Source organism: Ranitomeya variabilis, chromosome 2 (genome assembly GCF_051348905.1).
Source record: "Ranitomeya variabilis isolate aRanVar5 chromosome 2, aRanVar5.hap1, whole genome shotgun sequence".
Taxonomy (NCBI): Eukaryota; Metazoa; Chordata; class Amphibia; order Anura; family Dendrobatidae; genus Ranitomeya; species Ranitomeya variabilis.
Genome location: NC_135233.1, coordinates 557,553,498 through 557,563,434, shown reverse-complemented (window position 1 = coordinate 557,563,434; position 9,937 = coordinate 557,553,498).

Genomic DNA, 9,937 nt, shown 5'->3' with positions numbered 1-9,937 from the left:
TCTTCTTGCCACTCTTCCATAAAGGCCAGATTTGTGCAGTGTACGACTGATTGGTATCCTATGGACAGACTGTCCTACCTCAGCTGTAGATCTCAGCAATTCATCCAGAGTGGTCATGGGACTCTTGGCTGCATCTCTGATCAGTCTTCTCCTTGTTTGAGATGAAAGTTTGGAGGGACGGCCGTGTGTTGGTAGATTTGCAGTGGTATGATACTCCTTGCATTTCAATATGATCGCTTGCACAGTGCTCCTTTGGAAATCATTTTGTATCCAAATCTAGCTTTAATCTTCTCCACAACAGTATCACAGACCTGCCTGTTGTGTTCCTTGGTCTTCATGATGCTCTCTGTGCTTCAAACAGAACACTGAGACTCTCACAGAGCAGGCGCTTTTACACAGAGACTTGATTACACACAGGTGGATTATATTTATCATCATTGGGCATTTAGGACAACATTGGATCATTCAGAGATCCACAATGAACTTCTGGAGAGAGTTTGCTGCACTGAAAGTAAAGGAGCCGAATAATATTGCACGCACCACTTTTCAGTTTTAGAATTTCCACAAAAATTTAAAATAACCAATAAGTTTCGTTCAACTTCACAATTGTGTTCCACTTGTTGTTGATTCTTCACCAAAAATGTACATTTGGTATCTTTATGTTTGAAGCATGATATCTGTGAAAAGGTTGAAAACTTTCAGGGGGCCGAATACGTTCTCAAGGCACTGTATATATATTTATATTAGGTAAATAGATAGATAGAAGAAAAGCCGGCAATTCATCTGCTGTGTTCTGTAAAATCACTGCATGAGCCAACAGGATAGAAGAGATGGATTACATACAGTTAATACAAATAGAATAGGTAGAATAGGCAAATCAAACCAGCCTCTTTGACTTTTAACTTTTGGATCTCAAAGCTGGAAACCTTGCATGAGCTGTCCGTCTGTGCATTGGAGGTGTGAGGGTATGTGCACACGTTGCGGAAAGGTATGCGGATTGGTATGCGGATTTTTCTGCACTGATTTTGGTAAGTCCGCAGGAAATCCACACTGCGGATTAAACGGCGGAATTACCGTGGATTTTCCGCAATTTTTTTGGTTTTTTTGTGCAGATTCCACCTGCGGTTTTACACCTGCGGATTCCTATTATGGAGCAGGTGTAAACCGCTGCTGAATCTGCACAAAGAATTGACATGCTGCGGAAAAAACAACGCACCATTTCTGCGCATATTTTTTTCCACAGCATGTGCACTGCGGATTTTGTTTTCCATAGGTTTACATGGTACTGTAAACTCATGGAAACCTGCTGTGAATCCGCAACGGCCAATCCGCTGCGGATCCGCAGCAAAATCCGCAACGTGTGCACATAGCCTTATGCTGCCCTGCTGCTAACATCTTGTCTGAGTGGATTTTTCGTGCCATCGGGGTGGGGGAGTCATAACAGACAGATGCTTTCGCCTGTCAGCAGAGAATGCAGAGAGCTTCACTCTGATAAAAATGAACAAAGCCTGAACTAGCCCAAACGTTTTCGCGCCACAGCACATAAAATGTTTGCAATATTCAGCATTTCTCAGCCATACATTATTACGGGTTCTTGGGTACACTTTGTTGGTATATAACCCTCAAAAAACATGTTCAAAATTTTATTGTTATTACAGTGGGAAAATAGTATTTAGTCAGCCACCAATTGTGTAAGGCAAGATTGCCTTGTGCAGGCGTGTACTTTGGAGGACAGAGAATGAACTTCAATCCAATATTGCAGCCAGCATGCAGCCAGCCGGTAAGGAAAGGGTGAATCAAACACCCGAAAACCCCGCCCATATGACTGAAAATTGTTCCCTCCAAATTCAGGTGACAGAGTCCCTTTAAGAAGATGAGAGAGGCCTGTAATTGACATCGTAGGTAGACCACAACTATGAAAGTCAAAATTGAGAAAAAAAAAATCCAGAAAATTACCTTGTCTGATTTGGCAAGATTTATTTTTCAAATCATGGTTGGAAAAAAGTATTTGGTCACCTAAATACATGCAAGATTTCTGGCTATCACAGACCTGTAACTTCTTTAAGAGGCTCCTCTGTCCTCCACACATTACCTGTAGTAATGGCACCTGTTTGAACTTGTTATCAGTATAAAAGACACCTGTCCATAATGCTTAGCCTTTACTGGCTATTAAAATGGGGGAACTTAAAAAAATTACATAGGGTCCCCCTATAATTAATAATCAACAAAGCCTATGCAGACAGATGCAGGTTGATATTAATAGCCTAGGAAAGGGCCATGGATACTTGCCCCCAGGCTAAAAACATCAGCTCTCAGCCACCCCAGAAAAGGTGCATTTCTAAGATGCAAAAATTCTGGCACTTAGCCTCACTCTTCCCACTTGCCCTGTAGTGGTGGCAAGTGGGGTGATAGTTGGGGGTTAATGTCACCTTTGTATTGTCTGGTGACATCAAGCCCCGAGGTTAGTAATGGAGAGACGTCAATAAGATGCCCCCCATTGCTAATCCCATAGTCACATTGCATGAAAACACAGACACCCAGAAAAAAGTCCTTTAATTGAAAGAAAGACACAGACTACTTTAATAATCTTGATTAAACCATACTTACGACCTTGCCTATTCCCCAATGCCCTTGTCATCTGCAAAACAGGTAAAAAACAATAATATTCCTTACCTTTCCACAGAGATGCCGTTAATACATTTGTCCCAAAATGGGTCTAGCTCTGCTACATCTAGATGGCAGGTTGCACGATGCGATCATGCAGCCTGTCATCTAGTACACACTGAGCACCGTGTGTTCAGTGTCTGCCTGTGAACTGCTATTCCCTGTCTGAGGGCACCACGAGTGTGAAAAAGTTCTCCTGCTTGCGGTGCCGTCAGACAGGTTCTGCGAGTTCACAGCCAATGAAATCACCTCACCTATGTGACATCAGCACAATAATTAAAAATACTGCCTGGGGACCCCTCTATTCTTAATAAGCAGTGTTGCGGAAGCTGAGAGCTGAGGGTTGCAGCCCACAGCTGTGAGTTATGCCTGGCTGGTTAACAAAAAACACAGGGGAACCCACACAGTTTTTTTATTATTTATTTACTGATGAATACTCCCATCCGCCACTCCTGCTTTCACTGTTATTAGCGGCAGCAGGTGTCAGCTGATAGGAGCTGTAGTCCAAGTGCAATCCCACACTTTTTTTTTAATTCGTTTTTTTTTTGCTAGGTTCACTAAGTTCTAAAACTGACCAGTCATTATGATTCTCCAGGTCATTACGAGTTCATAGACACCAAACATGTCTAGGTTCTTTTTTATCTAAGTGGTGAAAAAAAAAAGTATTCCGATACCCGTAGCGTCTCCATTTTTCATGATCTCGGGTGAGGGCTTATTTTTTGCGTTCTGAACTGACGTTTTTAATGATACCATTTTGGTGCAGATATGTTCTTTTGATTGCCTGTTATTGCATTTCAATGCAGTTCTGGTTTTACTGCTATACCTCTTCTCATATATTGATCATATTGAATGGCTGATACACCTTTTCTCTCTTTTTTGTATATTTTTTGTATATACTTTGTTTATTTTTCCCTTTTTTTGTTCTTGAATGTATTGTATATGTTTGACTTGTTCAAATTCACTTTCACTTTCATTGTGTTATTGTAGTGACTGATGAAAGTCAACTAGGACTGAAATGTTTCTGGTGCTACAAATAAATTCACGTATTTATACTTAAGTTGAGTGTGAGACTTTTTCATATTTATTGGATGGTTTGGGTACCTAGTCTCGGCACCATTCCGTAGCTGTGCACACGGTGTTTACCTCCACTGATACAACGATGACCCCAATCAAAACAGCTGACATGTCCCTTCTTTGATGCGGGCTCTCTGACGTACTATTCCGTCCTATGGCAGAATGGAGTTCAATTTTGCCTTATAGACAAATCATTATACAGGAAAAAATGTTTCATTAGTTTTTCTTTCCTGTAAAATGCTATTTCACATAGGTTTGGAATGTTTTATTTTCAGTCCTTAAAGGGGATAAAAAGTGTGACACCATTGTTCTCAGCAGTTATCTGGTAGTCAGAGATGCTTCCAGGGGTCTTCTCCATGCTGTTCTCCTTCCATTCAGCACTTTTCCTTCCATTTGAACATTTTTACTGCCTCCCAGACATCTTTGCAGCGTCTGCCAGAAAAAAACTTAGCTTTCCCTTTGACTGCCTTTTGTTATTCGAAACAAGCATGCGAATATTAGGAATTGCTTGCTTTGAGGAATGAGCACCTGAGCATTTAAGTGCTCACTCATCCCTAAATATGACACTTCTTCCCTTCTGAGCTGTGCCTCAAAAGTAGATTTAACCACATATGGGGTATTGATGTACCCAGAAGAAATTGTGTAAGAAATGTTACAAGTCCATTTTTTTACTATTATCCCTTTTGGAAATTGAAAATTTGCAGCCAGAGCTACATTTTAGTGGAAAAATGGTAATTTTCCAATGACTCAGCCCAATGTTATGCCATTCTGGGAATCATCATTTGAAGGTTATAGATGCTCTCTACACCCCTAGATGAATTCCTCAAACAGTTTAGTTTCCAAAATAGTTTATTTTTGTCATTATTTGTATTGTTTTGACATGTCAGGGGCTTTTCAAATGTTATCCGCAATCTATGTCAGCTAAAGTGGAACTCCAGAATTTAATTAACATGCCCTGCTGTGTACCTAAACAGTAGTTTTCCATCACAGATCATGCATTTGCATACTCAGGAGATATCACACAACAGATACTGTAGTCAATTTTCTCATTTTTACCCTTGTGAAAAGGAAAAATGTAAGGGCTAAATCAACATTTTTTCAGGAATAATGTTTTTTTTTCATTTTCATGGCTCAATATTCTAATATTCTCTAAAGCACCTGCTGCTTCAAGGTGTTCATCACACCTCTAGATAAGTTACTTGAGGGTTTTTGTTTCCAAAATGGGATCATTTGTGGGTTTTTTTCACTGTTTAGGCACAATAGGAGCTCTGGCAATGCGACATGACTTCTAATACATATTCCAGCCAATTTTGCACTCCAAAAGTCAAATGGTGCTCATTCACTTCCAAATCCTGCCGTGTGCCCAAACAGTAGATTTGCACCACATATGGGGTATCTTGGTATTCAAGAGAAATTTGACAACAAATTTTATGGTCCGATCTTTTCTACTATCCTTTTCAAAATGCAAAACTTGGGGCTAAAGCAACATTTTGGTGTGAAGAAGTAAAATTTTCATGTTTTTCTTCCACATTGCTTTAATTATGGTGAAGGCCCTTAATAGATAATAACATTTTTAATGTGGTTTTGAGCACTTTGAATGGTGTAGTTTTTAAAATATTGTCTATGACAAATGAGGTGAAAAGGAATGAAAAGTCCCGGGCATGATGGCTTAATGCACATATCCATGCATTCTCCGTAACAAGGGAAGTCATCTGCGCTACCTTGGAAAGAGTAAAGGAATACAGTTAACAAAAGAATAAGATAGATAAATAGCTAAATAGATAGATAGATAGATAGATAGATAGATAGATAGATAGATAGATAGATAGATAGATAGATAGATAGATAGATGGCATCACATAACTACAGCTTTAAAACAGAAGATCCCTTACTTTTTTATTTTTAACCTGGTTTTGACCTTGATTGACTTTAGCTTTTCCTCTGGATTCTAGATATTTGTAGATAGATCTCTTTGACCCATCCTATCGCTTGTTGATTGTTCTTCAATAACAATTCCATCTTTGTTTCTGAATTTACCTTGGTTTCTATTGCAGACATTCTTAGTGATACACTCACCTCTAATCTTTGACTAATCTGCAGATCATCACAACCTGGAAATCCATATGAAAGAGATTATATTTTGTTCTGGAAGTTAAAATGTAATTCAATTGTAAAAAAAAGTTTTCATATGTTATAGTTATTAAATATTAATTTGGATCCTGGCAATCACAGTGGCCAATTAAAAGAAAAGACAAGAGAAAAGCTCTCAGCCTAGAAATAAGCATGAGCAGAGAAATGTATGCTTTTAATAAAAAGTGTCTGGGTAAGGCCACATTCACACATTCAGTATGTGGAACAATCAAAGGAAAAGTATAATAGAAACATGTGCACCCCTTCTGCAGTTTTCTCACACTCCTAGTTTCGGCTTACAAATACTGGTATAAAATACTGACCAAATATCGAATACGTGAACGTGACTTAAGATTAGAGATGAACGAATTTGTTCGGCTCCCTCCTTATTCGGCAAGCTATAGGGCTTACCGAATAAGCTGCAGAAGGAACCCAGCTACCTGGATTGCTCCTGCTGATTAGTTGTCTGGCACCGCAGATGCATGTGTCGCGGCTGTTTCAGTGTCACAACACATGCATGGAGAGCCCAACAAACAGGTTCTCCATGCATGTTGTGACAGTGAAACAGTCGCTACGCATGCAGCTGCGGCGCAGGACATCTGATCAACAGGAGTGATCCAGGTAGCCAGGTTCCCTCTGCAGTTTATTTGGTAAGCGCTATAGCTTGCCGAATAAGGAGAGAGCCGAACAAATTTGCTCATCTCAACTTAAGAACACTACTCTGATGAGTTATTCTGCTCCTTCCTTGGAACAATTGTGAAGATTTCAGAACTACAGTCCACATTAATCAACACATAGAAACAATGGCTACAACTGATTAAAACATTAGGACAAGTTTAGTTGCCCTGTATGAATAAAAACTTCTCACCTTAGTTTAGCCAGCTGCAAGTAGATTGATGCTGAAGGATCTACAAAACTTCTCCAAAAAAAACTATAATAATTATCCTTTAAATTTAAAGTGTTACATTTCACAAAAGCAATCATCAATATTAATTATTTAGCTTAATTTAAAAAATGCATGAAATTATACCAAGTAATAATGAGTGAATTTGGGGAAATTTAAATTTGGGCAAGAAATTTATTTGCACTGAATTTATTTTTTGAAAATTCCCCAAGGAGTCTTAATATGCTCTGGGGTCCACCTAGACCAGGGGTCCGCAGCCTGTGGCTCGCAGTCCCATGATATGTGGACAGCAGCTGTGTGACAACTTGGTGCCTTGGCAACAGGTTCAGCAACCAGTTATGAAAAGACGGTCTCCAGATGGTGATTTTTTTTGAGTAGCTAAACACAGAAGAGGAGATCTGGAAGTACATATACTGTTGGGGCGGATGATGGAGAGAAAAGCTGAAGCTAGGGTGATACCTGAATCTGGACATAATATTGAGGTGAGTATGTGTCAGAACAACCTGGGAGATCTAAAGTTATGAGATCACTGCATATTGTGAATCGCAGATCTTTCATTTAACCTGTGTGTTTGGATTCCATATTAAATTAATTGGGTTTCATTTGGTACTGAAGAGGTAACAACCCTTTCTATGCTGGTCAGAAACATGCAGCTCCATTTCAGCTTCTTCTGATCTGGTCATTAACTCTTCCTAAAAAACCTTGCCAGACGATCTCTGACTTGCCAGTGAAAGCTCTGCTTCCCTGCTTTTAGGAGGCAATGCGCTGAATAGGAGTTCGTTATTGCTATTGGAGACTGATTTTTCTGTGCTGTGTGCTTAAGCTAAGTGTTTTGGAAAGAAGTTGTTGTAGAGGTGTTTTGTTGTACATGTGTGTTTGTCTCCTGGTCCCTGTTTTCCATTTAGTTTATTCCTCCCAGGCCCTATCCTCCTCCTTAATGTTGGTTGGTGTGTTTTTATGATAGAGGGTTTCTGTTATACCTGTTTTGTCTTGTGTCTTGTTCACATTATATTTCTGTCCCAGGCTCCATGGGAAAAACCAGGGATAAACAGGAGCATAGTGAGGTTGGCGACTTGGGCCTCTCTACCATAAGGAGTGACCCAGGGACAGGGATAGTTAGGGTCCCATTTCCACAGACAGTTTGAGGCTTCCTTCCTCTACCTAAGACTGTCACAGCATGACATTTTCACTCTCTCAAACATTTAGCATTTTGGTATGGATCCCATTGTAGTCCTTGCCAAATAATTGCAGAGCCTATCACTTGAAGCATCAGACCTGCAATCTAGGGTCTCTCCAGAGCAGACTGTTGGTCTGGTGGACAGAAAGGCTGAACCAGTAGATAAGATGACCCTCCCAGATAGGTTTTCTGGGGTATAGGATACATTTATGGTGTTTCATGATGCCTGTTAGCTGTATTTTAGGCTTCGTCATTGTTCATCTGGGAGTGATGAGCAATGGGTTGAGATTGTTATTTCTCTCCTTCAAGTAGATACTCAATAATGGGCCTTTTCATTAACTAACTGTTTCTCTGGTCGGTTCATGTTTTTTTGAGGCTCTAGACCTTGTGTATGATGGTCAGGACTATGTATCCCTTGCTGAGTGTAAGCAAGGTAAGCTCCAGCAGGAAGACTGGCAAGCATATGAATTCTACTCAGAGTTTCAATGATGGCCCACTGACTTCCGGTGGAATGATCCTGCTCTTAGGAGTCAGTTTTGTCAGGGCCTTTCTGAAAGACTGAAAGATGCACTAGCGCTTTGCAAGGCTCCTGAGTATTGGAGGCCACCATAACTCTGGCCATACGCATTGCAGGGGTAGACCTAATGTGGCTCTGCCCCTCATTGTACTCCCTAAAACCAAGGTTCTCCCTGTGTGCTCTGAAGAACCAATGCAGTTAGTACCCTCAGTATGAGTCTTTTATGGTTCATTGCAAAATGGGGTTGTCGTTTTTCTGTGGTCAAAAAGTACATACCTTTATGTTTTGTCCTTCTTTACCTAAAATACAAAAAGCCTTTGGAAAACTTCTAACCCCAGGCTGTGTGGAGGATAGCAACCTGTGTGTATATATCTCCTCTGCATGTATATCCAAGTTTTTCTTACCCGCAGAAGTGGTTATTGGTATGAAAACTGAGAAAATATCCATCCTCTTTGATAGTGGGGCAGAGGCCATTATGGTGGATGCTCGGTTTGCACGAAACTTTGTTCTTTTCCTCTAGTACTCTGGTGAAACCTGTCCCCATATTTGCAATTGACTCTGCACCTCTCAGTCATGGAAATTTTGCGCAAGTAGTGCATGTTTTCCCTGGTTGACTAAACATAATCCAGTCATAGATTGGCAAGTCAGAGAGAATTAGGTGATTTCTGTTAAATTTCGGTGGTATATAAGACTATAAAAATGCGTTGAAAAATTTGCTTTAATTCAATTAGTCAGCCATACAGTATTAGGTGCTTATAATTTTATTGGTATATAAGACTACAAAAAAAACTTTGAAAAATTTGTCTGTATTCAATTACTCATCTATAGACTATTTGGTGCTCTCTGTTACATTTTGGTGGTAAAAAAAGTCTCCAAAAAGGTTTTGAAAAATTTGCCTTCATTCAATTAGCCATCCAGTGAGTATTGGGTGCTCTCTTTGATATTTTGTGTGCTTTTCTTGGTGCGTGACCACTGGCTGCCATCAGCTCAGCAGTTAGCTGTGTTCCTCTGTGACGCTAACAGGGCACAGCATCTTATTTCTAGCGTTCGCTTATACCGCCATATAGCGCTGCCATTTGCCAGCAGCAGGTTCCTCTCCTGCACGGTGGACCCTGGGTTGCGAACGCACCTATTTATACATATATATATATGGTGCGTTCCGCCAACCCTAACACATAATTTGAACAAAATGTGCATGAGGTCCTCCTTTATGTCTATTACAGGATGTATCGGAGTCCCATTTCCATCAAATTTTTGGCAGTTCTTGCTTCCTTCATACACTGAAATTTCAAGCTTTTAATAAAAAATTTAATTTTGGTATACTAAAATTATATATATTTTTTAAATCTTTTTAAATGTTGCCTTATATGCAAGTAATTGTACAAGAAAGAATGTTTCTTAATATTTATTTTCCTGTAAACTCCAATTTCTTGTTGATTGTTCGCTAAGATCTATTGACTAAAACCAACTA